General features: G+C 42.4%; 1 protein-coding gene across 3 annotated transcripts in view; it reads left to right on the top strand.

Moving 5' to 3' along the window:
• Nucleotides 1–10,888: 10,888 nt before the first annotated feature.
• LOC311266221 (epidermal retinol dehydrogenase 2-like) overlaps nucleotides 10,889–13,338 on the top strand; it is a 56,451-nt gene continuing 54,001 nt past the window's right edge. Inside the window, exon 1 of one of the 3 annotated variants that reach the window (XM_084368487.1) lies at nucleotides 10,889–11,026. The gene's annotated coding sequence lies outside the window, so the exon portion shown is untranslated. Of the gene's footprint in view, nucleotides 11,147–13,338 lie in introns of all 3 variants that reach the window. The other 2 variants (XM_084368486.1, XM_084368488.1) reach the window with 2 other exon arrangements.

The following is a 13,338-nucleotide window of genomic DNA, read 5'->3' as shown; positions in this document are numbered from 1 at the left end:
TTGTAAAGCAGTCGAACTCACTTAAGAAACCCTGCCCCTAACCCAAACCTCTCAAGTACATCAAATAAATATCCCCACTCTAAACTCACGGCAGACTGGTAGGATATGAGAAACAAAAGGTGAGCGTTTAATACTAAAGCTAAAATAACCAAAAACCAAGAATCCAACTGAATCCAAGAAGAGCAAACACCAAAGAACAAACACAAACAAAGTAGCAGCACAAAAGGCTAATTTTGATATTTTTTCTTTCAATTAACCAAATCTCTCAAAGTCATTCTTTTGCACTTGTTTGCAAGTACAGCTAGACGTCTATTCCTGTGGCAGGCTATTGGTGTTGAATGTAAATATTGTTGGCTCATCTATGATTGGTCCAAAAAATGATGCTGAATATTATTCAGTCAAATTAATCATATTAATCTCTGTGCTGAAGCCCCCCTGCAAAAGCCTGCAAAGATTCCTAAAAGCCACAAGCAAAGCACGCTATTTGCTATATGAATAATCATAAATTTTGTAATCCTCCTTTTTATGTAGTTAACGTTTTTGGCTTTGTGCATCCCAACTCTGCAGCACTGAAGGCAACATGACCGGAGAACACATGAGGTGTCTCCTTTGTGGCCCCCGGTAAGGCTTTGTCTGAAGCTGGATTCATCACCCTAAATAAGTGAGACCAGCTCCTTCACTGAACCTAATGTTATCATCTGGCTGTCACCGTGGCTCCTGATGATCGCCAAGTCTGCTTGCCATACTGAACTTTGCCTCATCATCAGTCCATTCATCACCACAGAAAAGTAGGAAATAACCATCTTCATGTGTTGTGTCTGAGAGTTGAAGCAGAGCTAATGAGGACTGAGTGGCAATAGCTCAGTCCGTATGGACTTGGCTTTGGGAATTAAAGGTGGCCGGTTCAAGTCCCACTTAGACCAAAAAAGTATGATTTCGACTAGTAATGGAGAATACTAGTGCACATCCTGGGCATTGCCAAGGTGCCCTTGAGCAAGGCACTGACCCCTAACACTGCTCGTTGGGCGGCATTGCATGTGGCAGCCCTTTCTCTCATTCTCCTCTATACACTGTATGTGTGTGTGCATGCATGTGTAATGTGAGTGATAAAAAGAATTTCCCCTTGTGGGATTAAAATAGTATAATAAATTAAATGTTTTCATTTCATTCATCTTTAATATATATATTCTGTTTTTTGTGTATTTTAATCATTTTTGATAACATTCATTCATTCTGTCAGCAATAGTTTGTTGAATAATTTAACCATTCATTCATGTCATGCTGCTCATTCTTGAAAATATGTTCATCATCCACGCCCCTAAGTTCAACGAACATCAATCAACATCTCGTACTAAGTAATTGTATTTGTGTTGGGGTTTTTTTGTAACGCAGACGTAAATCAATGTAATCAGAATTTAAAACTTTCCGATATAACCCTGGGATTAATTTTCCTTCTGAATAATTATTCAATCGTCTAATTAATCAATGAGGGTGGTGCCCCTTTTAACGAGTGTTAAATAATATTTCATATATGTGGTGAGAATGCTACAAATGACAACATGGACTTGTTGACTGGGGAGTTGTCTTCTTGGATTATATATTGAGCTGTGACACAATGTATCGAAACAGTGCACTTCACAAGAGTGACTCAAGCTTCAGACCTTGGGTATAGTCTGCCCATCACTATAAACCCCTGAGGGTATTTTCACAGTTACTTCATTCAAATCATTTTGCAAATTACCTGAATCATGAGGCCCAGGACTATAGCAGTCAGGGATTGTGGTTATCCACAACAGCCTATATTGAACCTTAAATTACCCGTCAATTTTTTTTTGCCATTTATTTATCTCTGAAGTTGTAGGATACATAAAATCTTTATGGTGAGAAACAACAATGGATGTCCATTCATGTAGAAAGGGTGAGGCAAGGTGAAGAGAAGTGGGAAGTGCTGGGTCAATACAACCATTTAGGATTACATCTCAATTCAGAATTTTAGGCTATTTTTATTTTCTTGGCAAGGGAGGAGGAGGAGAGGAGAGAAAATATAATGTAGTATATAATATATAATAATAGTATATGTATACACACACACACACACACACACACACATATACAGTATATGAAAATATATAAATCACAATGTTTGAGCAAGTAAATGGAAGTGTCAGAAGCCAGATTGTTTTTCTAAGCAAAGAGAGGCTTTATCACTGTCAAGTCATGGCTTGACTTAAGGTTTCTCAGGGGCCAATGCAAACCTCAAAACAAAAACTGGATCAGTTGGTATCCAAAGCACAGTTAAGCAGACCCACCAGTGACCACACCATCAGAGGACCAAAGCATCAAGCTTTCTGTGTTTCTGTGGTTTTAGCTAACTTCCTGTCTGTGTTGCAGTTAGCAATCCCCTCCCCCCTCTCTAACTCACCAGACAGCAACAAAAAAGAGGATCCTGCTCGTTCACGAGCAGACAGGACCGCCTCTTTATGGAGTTCTCTGTCCTGATTCAAATATATACTATGTTCATATGACATGTCGGCACTTTCTTTGAATTTGTGAATTTGTGTTTACTCACCATAACAAAAATCATCAAGAATTATGTTGGAACATTTTGCTGTCATAACATAAAACTGACTTTTCTGTGTTTTTACCTCACTATTATTTTCTAGTACACATAAGCCATTAAACAAACAGTCAGTACCAATTCAAGATGAGGTCTGATTCATTCAACTGGAGAACAGACCTCATCTCCATCCTGGGGAGGTGTCAATTGTCCTTTTGGTCCTGATGTTCCTCCAGGACAGTCATGATTATGGTTTTGTGACTCTGTTATTTCCTGCTTTATTTTGAAATTGTGAACGTGTTGCTTTTCAGTTCCTCCCATTGTGTGATTCCCCCCCCCCCCTTTTCTGTGTTCACCTGTGTCTTGTTTGTTAATCAGGCAATTTAGTCTGTGTTCCCTGATGTCTTTTGTGTGTAGCCCCATTCCCCCAATCGGCAAAGGAGTTGGTGGTATTAGCCAGAGTCTTCTCTCCACCTGGACACAGTCTGCCTGCACAGCCTATACAGTCCTCTTCTGGAATCGCCCATCTTTTTATATGAGAGATGGCACCCATCCCCGCAAACTGGGTAAACATATTTCAACAAGCAACATGTTTTGTACAATTATTAACGTTCATGAAGTCTGACTATCCTTTGCTACATGTCCAGAAAACCAACAAGGCTCAGTCATTTCCAGTCACCAGGTGCAAGCTGACCTCCCTCCCACACAGCTGCCGGAAATACTCTGTACTAAGCACAGCCAACTGATAACCGTGGCCTTAGATTAAGTTTTTACCCTGGGGTTGAGCTTCAATTCTATGGCTTTGGAAAATGTTTTTATCTCAGATCTCATTTGTGTCAAGTTTGACACTGTGCTCCATACTGCGCACAAACGCCTTGTCAGTGATATACGCTCCCATATTCTAAACGAACATGGTGCTTCCAGATTTTCCACAAATTTTGCTCATGGCCTATTACATCTCACTCCAGCTAAATTATCTCAAACCAATGATGTACTCACTAGCTTTAATAATCTTTGTCAAACTACCTTAGATGCCATGGCTCCGATTAAATTTAGATCAAAGTCACCTCTCCTTGGACTAATGACAGCCTACAGATTCTTTAAAGATAATGCAGTAGAGCAGAAAGGTAGTGGAGAAAGACCAAATTGCATGTTCACTATTTTCACAAGAGGGACCTTCTGCAGGACAACTACTTATCTGATCTAATCACCTGTAACCAACATGTTCCTCAGTTTCTATTGACAACCATTAATTGACACTATTGACCATAATTATCTTATAAATAGATCCCAGTGTGTAGCTTTGAATGGCTCCTAAATGGTTTGAGTCATATCTGTCAAACAGAATTTTCAGTTTCATTTGCTAATTATGTTTCATCCTCAGCTTCACTGATATGTGGTTTGCTATAGGGATCTTTTCTAGGTCTGATTTTGTTTTCTCTATATATACTCCCATTAGGAAACATTTTTAGTCACTTTAAAGGGGTCTGTTATCACTGCTACGCTGACAACACGCAAATGTACCTGTCCTCTAGGCCGGATAGACAGAAGTAATCATTTTCAGCCCTGAACATGTAGCCAGCAAATTAACCGTAGAAACAAATACGAAATCTACAGCCAGAAATCTTGGTGTCGTATTTGATTCCCAACTGAAGTTTGAACCACATATCAATAATCTCACAAAATCCTGGCATCCAAGAAATATTCATGAAATTAAATCAGCTGTCTTTCCCAACTTAGAAAGACTTATTCATGCCTGTCTTTTCACGTCTTGACCACTTTAATGCACTCTTCACATGCCGCAGTCAATCCTCTGCGGCTCAACTTCAGCTAGTGCAGAATGCTGCTGCCTAATCGTAGGCCCCACATTACAGTTATTCTTTCCTCTTTTCATTGAATCCCAGTTAAATGTAGGATTGATTTTAAGATTCTTAATAATTTGATACGTTTTACATGGTCTGGCTCCCAGTTACATTACAGAACTACTGACTCCCAATGCTCAAAATGGCAACCCAGGATCATCTAACCTACCCTTGCCAGATGTACCTAGGTCAAGGCTGGTGCCAAGCGCGACCAGGCTTTTGCCATCAGAGCTCCAAGGCTCTGGAATTCCATGTCCAACGCTATTAGACAGGCAAAAAAATACCTGTTTAGTTATGTCATTGCTTAAGACTTATTTTTTATAGGAAAGCCTTTATGATGGCTGATTCTATGCTAGTTTGTTTTACTTTTAATCTGTTCTTATTTGCAAGTATGTTGGCCCGTGTTGTTAAATTGTTTTATTCTTATGTATTCTGTGAAGCTCATTTTAACCTGTATTTTATGTGAACCACTTTGTAACCTTGCTTATATAGGTGCTAAACATCGATCAGCCACAACAGTCACTGTCATCTTGTTACAATGCAATGTTCTCCTGGGAAACTTGGTCCTGGCATCCATCCGGATGCCACTTGACACACAGCACCCATCCAAACACTGTCGTGGACCAAGTACACCCCCTCATGGCAACAGCACTCCCAGATGGAAGTGGCGCCCCTAGCAGACAATGCATCCTGAAACACCACAAACGGCTTGAGGAACACAACAAATAGCCCAAGGCATTGACCCGGCCTCTGGGGGTGACCAGGAGGTTGGGGGGAGGGACAGATCCAGACCCTGGGGCGACCAGCAGGTCGTGACCAAGGGCAGAAGCCCTTTTGAGGCGGAGGAGGATGGCAGCCAGGACCCCCGATGCAGGAACTGGAGTGACGTCAGCCGGCACCCCCGACGCCAGAACTGGAGTGGCGTTGGCCATGACACCCGATGCCAACGCATGGGAACCACTGGCTGATGTTGTGTTGGTCGGGACCCCCGACAGGGGACCTGGAGTGAAGAAGGCCAGGACCCCTGACACCGGAACTGGAGTGGAGAAGGCCAGGACCCCCGACACCGGAACTGGAGTGGAGAAGGCCAGGACCCCCGACACCGGAACTGAGTCCTTCGGTGGTACCTTTAAAAGCTGCGTCCACCGTTGTTAAATGGGATGGTCTAGCCTTCGGAGCATTTCCTGGTTGCGTCACCAGATGTTCCCGCCCCTACCCTTACATCACGATTTTTGCCGCCCAGGCCCGCGAAAGTGACGATCTACACCAGTTGATGTCGCCATTTTCTTTCTTTCTTTCTTCTTTTTCGGGCGCGCAAAGAATCTTGGGATATGGGAGGCCGCGAAGGATAGTAGCGGTGTGTCCTCCAAAATGAGGGAAAAGAAGGCTGCATTTGTGGGGTGCATTTGAAGGAGCCTTCGAATTGGGACGGCCTTCGCGTGGTGTTGTGATGTAATTGGCCTTCAAATGCGCCCTTTGAAGGATGCAGCCCCTGAATTGAGACACAGCCACAGAAACATGACAATATCAGTGCCATGTTAAGCTTTAAAACCAAACTGGATATCTGTGAAGTTAATAAACTCATGTAATCTATCCAGCAGCATTCTTTCTAAAACTGTTGACAGTATGCTGGCTAATGCTATGGGCCTATAATTATCCAGGCTGCATACTTTACCAGCTGTATCCTTGTTAACTTTCTAAATAAAGTTATGTTGGCTGCAGAACACTGGTTGTGGGCGTGACAGGAGGGGGGAAAGGTGCAACATAGACAGACAGACAGATATTTATGTTTTTTGTTTATCTTTTGCAGAACCAAATTGTTTCTTCACGGCCCAGTGGCTGTAGACTACTGCTTTTAAGGGCTGGCTCACATTCTGCATTGAAATAATCCCATGTGTGTATATATCTTTATATCATATAATAAAGAGATAGATAGATAACTCACACTGCTCTCTCTGTTACACAAACCCTGCCATACGACTTCTGTAGATAATATCTGAATGCATTCCCTAAATCAGTCAGCCTGATCTCTATTCATTACATCTGGAGGTTGAACTAGAGATGAACTGTCTTCATTAAAAATTAATATTAATTCCTATCTTGCCATAAAGTCTGGATTAGGACAGATCGTATCAGACACCACCACCAATATAACTTTATATTAACTGTTCAATCAAAACATAGGTTACTTTTCAAAAAGCCATTCTTTTTGTGATCCAAAGTTTCTCTCATAACTAGCATGGACTGTGGGTAGTGTAGACACAGCATAGTGTCTGATGTCTGTGATGCGTTCTTGTGTTTTGGATAGGCTAGATGAAACTCTTTATCCAGTGCTGTATTCAGGGGTATGGTTCCAGCATAAAGTGAGTTCAACTTTCTCAGGCTCTTTGAGTTATAACTTAAACAAACTAAAACCATTACTGTTACATAAGCCCCTTTAACTCTCTATGGTACAATATTGCCTCTTGGCAACATGCCCATTTTTGGCCTTTTACACTTGATACATCCCCAGTTATGATGCAGTACTTTAAAAAAGAGGCAAGACCATAAGGAACCAAAAGCAGTGTTTGAATGTTTGAAAACATCTTTTCCTGGCCTTTTTCAGTCAGGAAAAAAAAATCATAATAATCAGTGAGTAAAGCTTAATTTCTAATAGTTTAATGTACTTTATTTGCTAATTAAGTCATGAAAACTTGAAAAAAAAAAAGTACCATTATGGTACCATTATGGATTCACCATGACACCATGACATTTTGGTATTGTGTATTTAGGTACGTATACTGTTCAAAAGCATACGAGTCATCATAATTTCCTTTTTATCTCTACAATTTAACCTAGATAGAATTGATGTTAGTTGTAGTAAAGTAGGCGAAAACTGTACACTTAGTCTACTATTAGGACAGACAGCACAGCTGTGATGTCTAATATCAACCGTCAGGGTGAGTTGAGGTCTCCATCCCTGCATGTAAGAGTGAGGAAGATGCTCTTGTGGGCTCAGTTCAAGGGTGTGGTCCTGAGGGCATTCTACCTTCCGGGGCCCCGGATTGCAGCGGCAGATCTGCAGTCATGGAGAGGTCCCCATCCTGGTGAGTGGTGCCTGCACCAGCACATAGTGGGCCAGGTATGGCTTTGCTTTGGCCACAGTGGAGAACACTTACTGTCCTCTGTGGTCGTCGATGGGCCATCAGGACCCCGGGGGACAGACACCCTGAGTGTTTCATGACCTTGTGTGAGACCTTCTATCTTTTTGCCACACCTTTCTGCAGAGGCTGAGAGATTTCACACCTTGTCTCTCAGTTCATTCTCTTGTACTTTGTTCCCCACCCCGCCTATTTGAATTATGTTGTACTGATAAGGAGTTATCACAAACTAAGACTGTTTAGTTGTGGCACTTTACAATCAATATAGAGTAAATGTAAGTTAAAGTGTGTCGCTTGTGTAACCGGTTAGGACTCGAAGTGGCGATGAGGTCGTAAAATGTGTGGAAATAGTCTTAAAAAGATCATAAGATGTATTAAAGGTCCCAAATTATACTATTTTTCATCAATTTCACACAGCTGTCAGAGGTCCAACAACACTGTATTTGAAATGTATTGCCCCAAACCCATCCGTGGTCCTGAATTTCAGCTGTCTAAAAGTTACTCTACTGATCTCTACTGAGAGCAGCTGTTTCTGTGCCTGCACCTTTAATGCTAATGAGCTCCGTCCTGCTACACGCCCCTCTCAGGGAGAGGATGCCGCTTATGCTAGCGGTAGCATGCGCTAATGTTTACGGTGGATGTATCGCTATGGCTCGCGGAGATGCTGTCGTTCAACCACACCAGTTCGAACCAGAATCGGACCCAGAAGGAGAGGCTCAGAAAAATACAGACTCTGCGCCTGCAGCAGGACGTGTCAGAAGGGTAAGTGTGTCTGAATATGTTACTTAGTTACCAAGCTCGATGATTGATGATGAGCTGATTGATTTTTACAACCAACAACAGAACACCTCCCGTTGCGCTTCGACATGGTGCTTTCGATAGCGTAATGGCGGATCTCCGAGACGGTAATGCTGTACCTGGTGGGCGGACACTGAGGGTGGGAATATTCACATGAACGGTCAATGACGTCGGTGACCGATGCTGAATCTGGAAACTACAAGACACTGTCAGAAATCTGTATCTCACTTAAAAAAGCACAGATGGTCTTTTTTCAAAGTATTTATGCTTGTGGCAGCACCATAGACCCAAAATAACACCCCAAATCCCAGAAAGACTCTGCTGTCCACTTACATCTGAAGGAGACAAATCATTCCTTTGAGGACAACAATGTAACATCTTGTCCAGAGAAGACAGATGGTTTGAAAGAGGAGTAAAAGAATCCATCTATGTCAAAGTGGAACGACCGTTTTGAACAGAGGAGGAGGCCTAAGACATTACTTATCACCCACCTACAGTGCAGTACTGAGTTCTCTCCCCAGACAGCTTAACAACCACTCATACCTGGGCTCACCTAGCCCTAGCAACCCACATGAAGGCCGATTGGGTCAACGATCCCAAAGTGGCCCTAACGACTCTGAAACTCAGAGCTTACACGTGTCCTTAACGAGTCTGTAAGGACACTCCCACACAGAGTTTAAAAGCCTGCCTACTCCTCTCCAGTTAGTTAGACATGAAGAAGCCTCTTGGATGAGAGGTGAAACGTTTTCAAGAAACTCAAACAAATCCAGTTGCCTACGATACAGCACTTACATTTGTATGGTTTACTCACCCTACAGGTGGTGCCAACTCACTCTCCCCATGACTGATTTGGTAAACTGTTAGTGATCAAAATAACTACTGAAAGTAGAGTGCAAAAGTACCTATTGAAAAAATTTTACATTATCATTATACTCTATTAAGTTAAAATGATATTGTTTGCTTGGTGTCTCCTATATTACATAATGATCCGGAAAATAGATTAGCACATAACAATGCCACATAACAATATAATACAGTACATACATCGACATACAGTACATAACACAAGTGCAAACAACACAGTGAGTGCTAAATACATCCCACCACTCACCCTCATCATATTTACAACGTATGTGCAGAATAGACCGTGTCAGTTATGCTAAGAAGTAAATATAGAGTGCCACCGTCTTTCAGTGTCCTTAAACTTTGATTAATCCAGTTCAGATGTCCCAAGTCCCAGTGTGACCCCCCACATCCGGTCTGTCTAATCACATGAAGACAAGAGTTTAGAGATGTGGCCACATCAGTCTGTTATTTTTCTGAAAATGTCTCAAATCAAATGACTCATTTGACATCATGACTTCACGTTTCTTTAAAAAAAAAAAAAAATCATAATCTTATATATTGAGAACATTTAGGCATAGGCCCATTTTTGTTTTAGGAAATGATTACCGAGCTCGGGACGGCATTGACCTCACAGCTGTCTACAGCCATGGAGGAACATATCGATGAGACACAAAGTTATCTGAATTTTTTTGGGCTGGGCTGGTCAGCCATTTCAAGCTCCTAACATCTGTCAACATTTATTATGATGTTCTAGGAAGAACCCCAACTGGAGTTACAAAGCTATGACATCACAACAAACTGAATGGTCTTTCGCTAAGACAACATTTCTTTTTAGATTTCTGAGAATAAATTCAGAATTCTGAGAAAAAAAGTCAGAACTCAAATAAATATTTTACAGTGGCTCTAATCCTCTTCCTTATTGCAGAGGATGTTAATGAGTGGTAATGTCGGTATCCATGATCGGTTATGTTGATGTCATATATAATCACAAGCCCCCGCCCTCTCCAGTCTGCATTGGTGGGACAGATGTTGACATTGTGGAATCATACACATACCTGGGTGTTGTGCTGGACAATAAACTGGAGTTGTCTACAAACACGGAGGCAGTCTAAAAGAAGGGCCTGAGCCGGCTTTACTTCCTGAGGAGGCTCAGGTCCTTCAATGTCTGCAACCGGATGCTCCAGATGTTCTATCAGTCTGTTGCGAGCACCATCTTCTTGGCTGTGGTGTCCTGGGGTGCGAGCATCAAGGCGAAAGACACTAACAGACTGAATAAACTCATCAAGAAGGCAGAGTCTGTTGTTGGCTCTAAGCTTGTCACCCTGGAGGAGGTGGTGGAGGACAGGATGCTGGCAAAACTGCTGGCTGTCATGGACAATGCCTCTCACCCCCTCCACAAAACTAAAGCTAAAGAGCAGCTTCAGCAACAGACTCATTCAACCCTGCTGAAGGAACAGCACAGGAAATATTTCCTACCTGCCATCAGACTATCTATCTATCTATCTATCTATCTATCTATCTAATCTATTTTTTCCAGTTGAGGAAAATTGAGGAAAGAAACACAGAAGGAAAGTGGGACGCTGATACCTTTGAAGAGTCAAATAGAGAAGTGTAGACTTACTATGGAGCCAAAGGCGACTTTCCACGTGAGTGTACACTAGATCCTGTTCTCTTCTATCAGCCTAAATAGAGGAGGGAAAAAGCACACACACTCCAAGTCCCACAATCCCGCGCGGAGCAGGGAAGACGGGTGCGGCTGGGACTGGTTAATCAGCAGTCATGTGACACATCCGGCTTCTCCCTGTTCACAACAGTGTTTGATGGTAAGCGCTGCCTTTCTCCCCCCGGGGCTATACAAACGGCTGTAACGGCTCAAAGTACAGGGAAGACTCACCGAGCTGCAACTGCTCCACACCTGCCGTCCTGCTGCTCAGCTCACCACGGTACGTTCACCGGCCTCTAACCGGAGCTGCTAACTCCTTCTTAACTTACATTTATCAACCTCAGTGTGCTGCAAGACGTTTGATGGGAGCGTTGCCCTATGCGATGTAACGAGAGCAAAGGTCTCTCACGGCCGGACAGCAGCAAGGACAGAGCGCAGGACCGTTCACTTCACTTGTTTTCTTACTTTTTATTGTAAAATGTCGTTTGTCTTTTGTTAACCATGACAACTGTTAGATGTATCGGAGACATGATGCGGTAACAAGAGACAGACAAACTTCTGAAGGAGCTAAAACTTGTTTAAACCCTCAGAACAAACGTGCCCGAATACATGTGACGGAAATGACCCGGGTTCTCCGCATATTGTAGCTCATTACTACTATTTACATAATTTGACATCACTTCGGAGGGTTTTTGAAAGCATGTTGTGTGGATGTGTGTTGTAGGTGGACACTAAGGATGGAAATGTACATGACTATAAAAAGTATGAATGGAACCTAGTAAGATTTTTTTTTCATTAACTTAAAGGGGCACTGTGACGTTTTTATTGTTATATTTACAATATTAATGAGGTAATAACTTTCTTCCATAAGTGAATAAACAAGCTGTTCTCGCAAGGTCCCAGAACAATGTTTGAAGCTAGAAAGATTGCAGGGCCTGCCACAGATAAACAAAGTAAAACAGTATAAACTGTGTTGTCCTTTAAGGTCAGTTAGTTTATTCGGTTATGAAAACAAAGAGAGTTTGTTGATTTAGTTTTTAAAAAATCAGCCAATGAAGATCTTTCTCTTCTCATCAACATTTCTTTAACAAAACTACAGAGTGCTCCTTTAAAGGTAAAGTTGGTAATCCTGTTCAGAAACACTTTTTGTTATACTGGGTGAAATGGTCTTTCCACCCTGAGAGTAGTCCATACATAATGGCTGTGTCCAAACTCAGGGGCTGCAGCCCTCGAAGTGCGCATTTGAAGGCCAATTACGTCACAACACTGCGCGAAGGCTGTCCAAATTCAGAGGCTCCTCCAAACGCAGCCCACAAATGCAGCCTGGCCTTCCCTCTTTTCGGAGGACGCACCGCAACTATCCTTCGCGGCCTCCCATATCCCAAGATCCTTTGCGCACCGCTGCTCAGTCCCGAAACAGAAGAGGAAGCAAGAGAAAATGGCGACATCAAGTGGCGCAGACATGACATTTAAATTTAAGTAATGGGTTTATACTCGGTTTTTATTCATTTGAACATCCAACGCCAGATATGTTAAACTTCAAAACCTCCAAATTTCAAATTTCAGTTAAAATATGTGACGCTGGTGATGCTATGGTAAATATAGTTGTTATTCACTAATGGGTTAATGTTTATTTTGTAATGTTGATGATTCAATTTAGATTTGACACATTTTGTTGTTAATTTTTATACACACACAAATAAATGTACACGTTTGATAGATTTGAACCAAAACAGACTTTAATGCATCTCTTCATTCACAATCGTGAGTAAGGGTAAGGGGCGGGAACATCTGGTGAGGCAACCAGGAAATACTCCGAAGGCTAGACCGTTCCATTTAACAACGGTGGACGAGGCCTTCAAAGACCTGTCCGAAGGACCCGGCCCTCGTGGACCGCGAAGGCTAGGCCACTGAAGGCTGCAGCCCCTGAATTTGGACACAGCCAGTGTGTTCAGAAAAAGGAACGAAATAAATCAGACCTCTGTGGCAGCTGCAGGCCTGTAAAGACTCTGACCAATCCCTGCCTCTCGGTCCGAGTTGAAAGAACCAATCCGATGCCCTCATGTCTCGTCCTGCCAGCAACCCCCCCCCCCCTGCTTCGGGGGGATTTGTTATTTTCATGAAATATGTAACGTTAGCCAACTTAGCTACTTTTGTAGCTTGTATTAGCCCAATGCTAACGGCTCTCCTCTGCCCTGCTGACGGACTGTCTGATGCGCGTTAAAGTTTGTGGGGGCGGGGCTTTGGATGGAGCACTGACGGGAGGGGGAGAAGGGGGTGGAGCTTAGACGAGGTGCCACTTTCAAATCTTGCTAGCTCTCCAACATTACCAACTATACCTTTAATGTAAATATAGAAACTTTTTTTATTTCAAGTTGATTAAACTTAAAAATTTCTAGTTTCTACTTTCAGACCCACTTCAGAACTCACAGACCGAATCACAACGTTTTTGTTTACAGTAAGTTCCAGGCA

The sequence above is a fragment of the Pagrus pagrus genome (assembly GCF_965226575.1).
Source record: "Pagrus pagrus genome assembly, chromosome: 12".
Classification (NCBI taxonomy): Eukaryota; Metazoa; Chordata; class Actinopteri; order Spariformes; family Sparidae; genus Pagrus; species Pagrus pagrus.
Note: the sequence above shows the minus strand (reverse complement) of the source record. Positions and strands in the feature narration are given on the sequence as shown.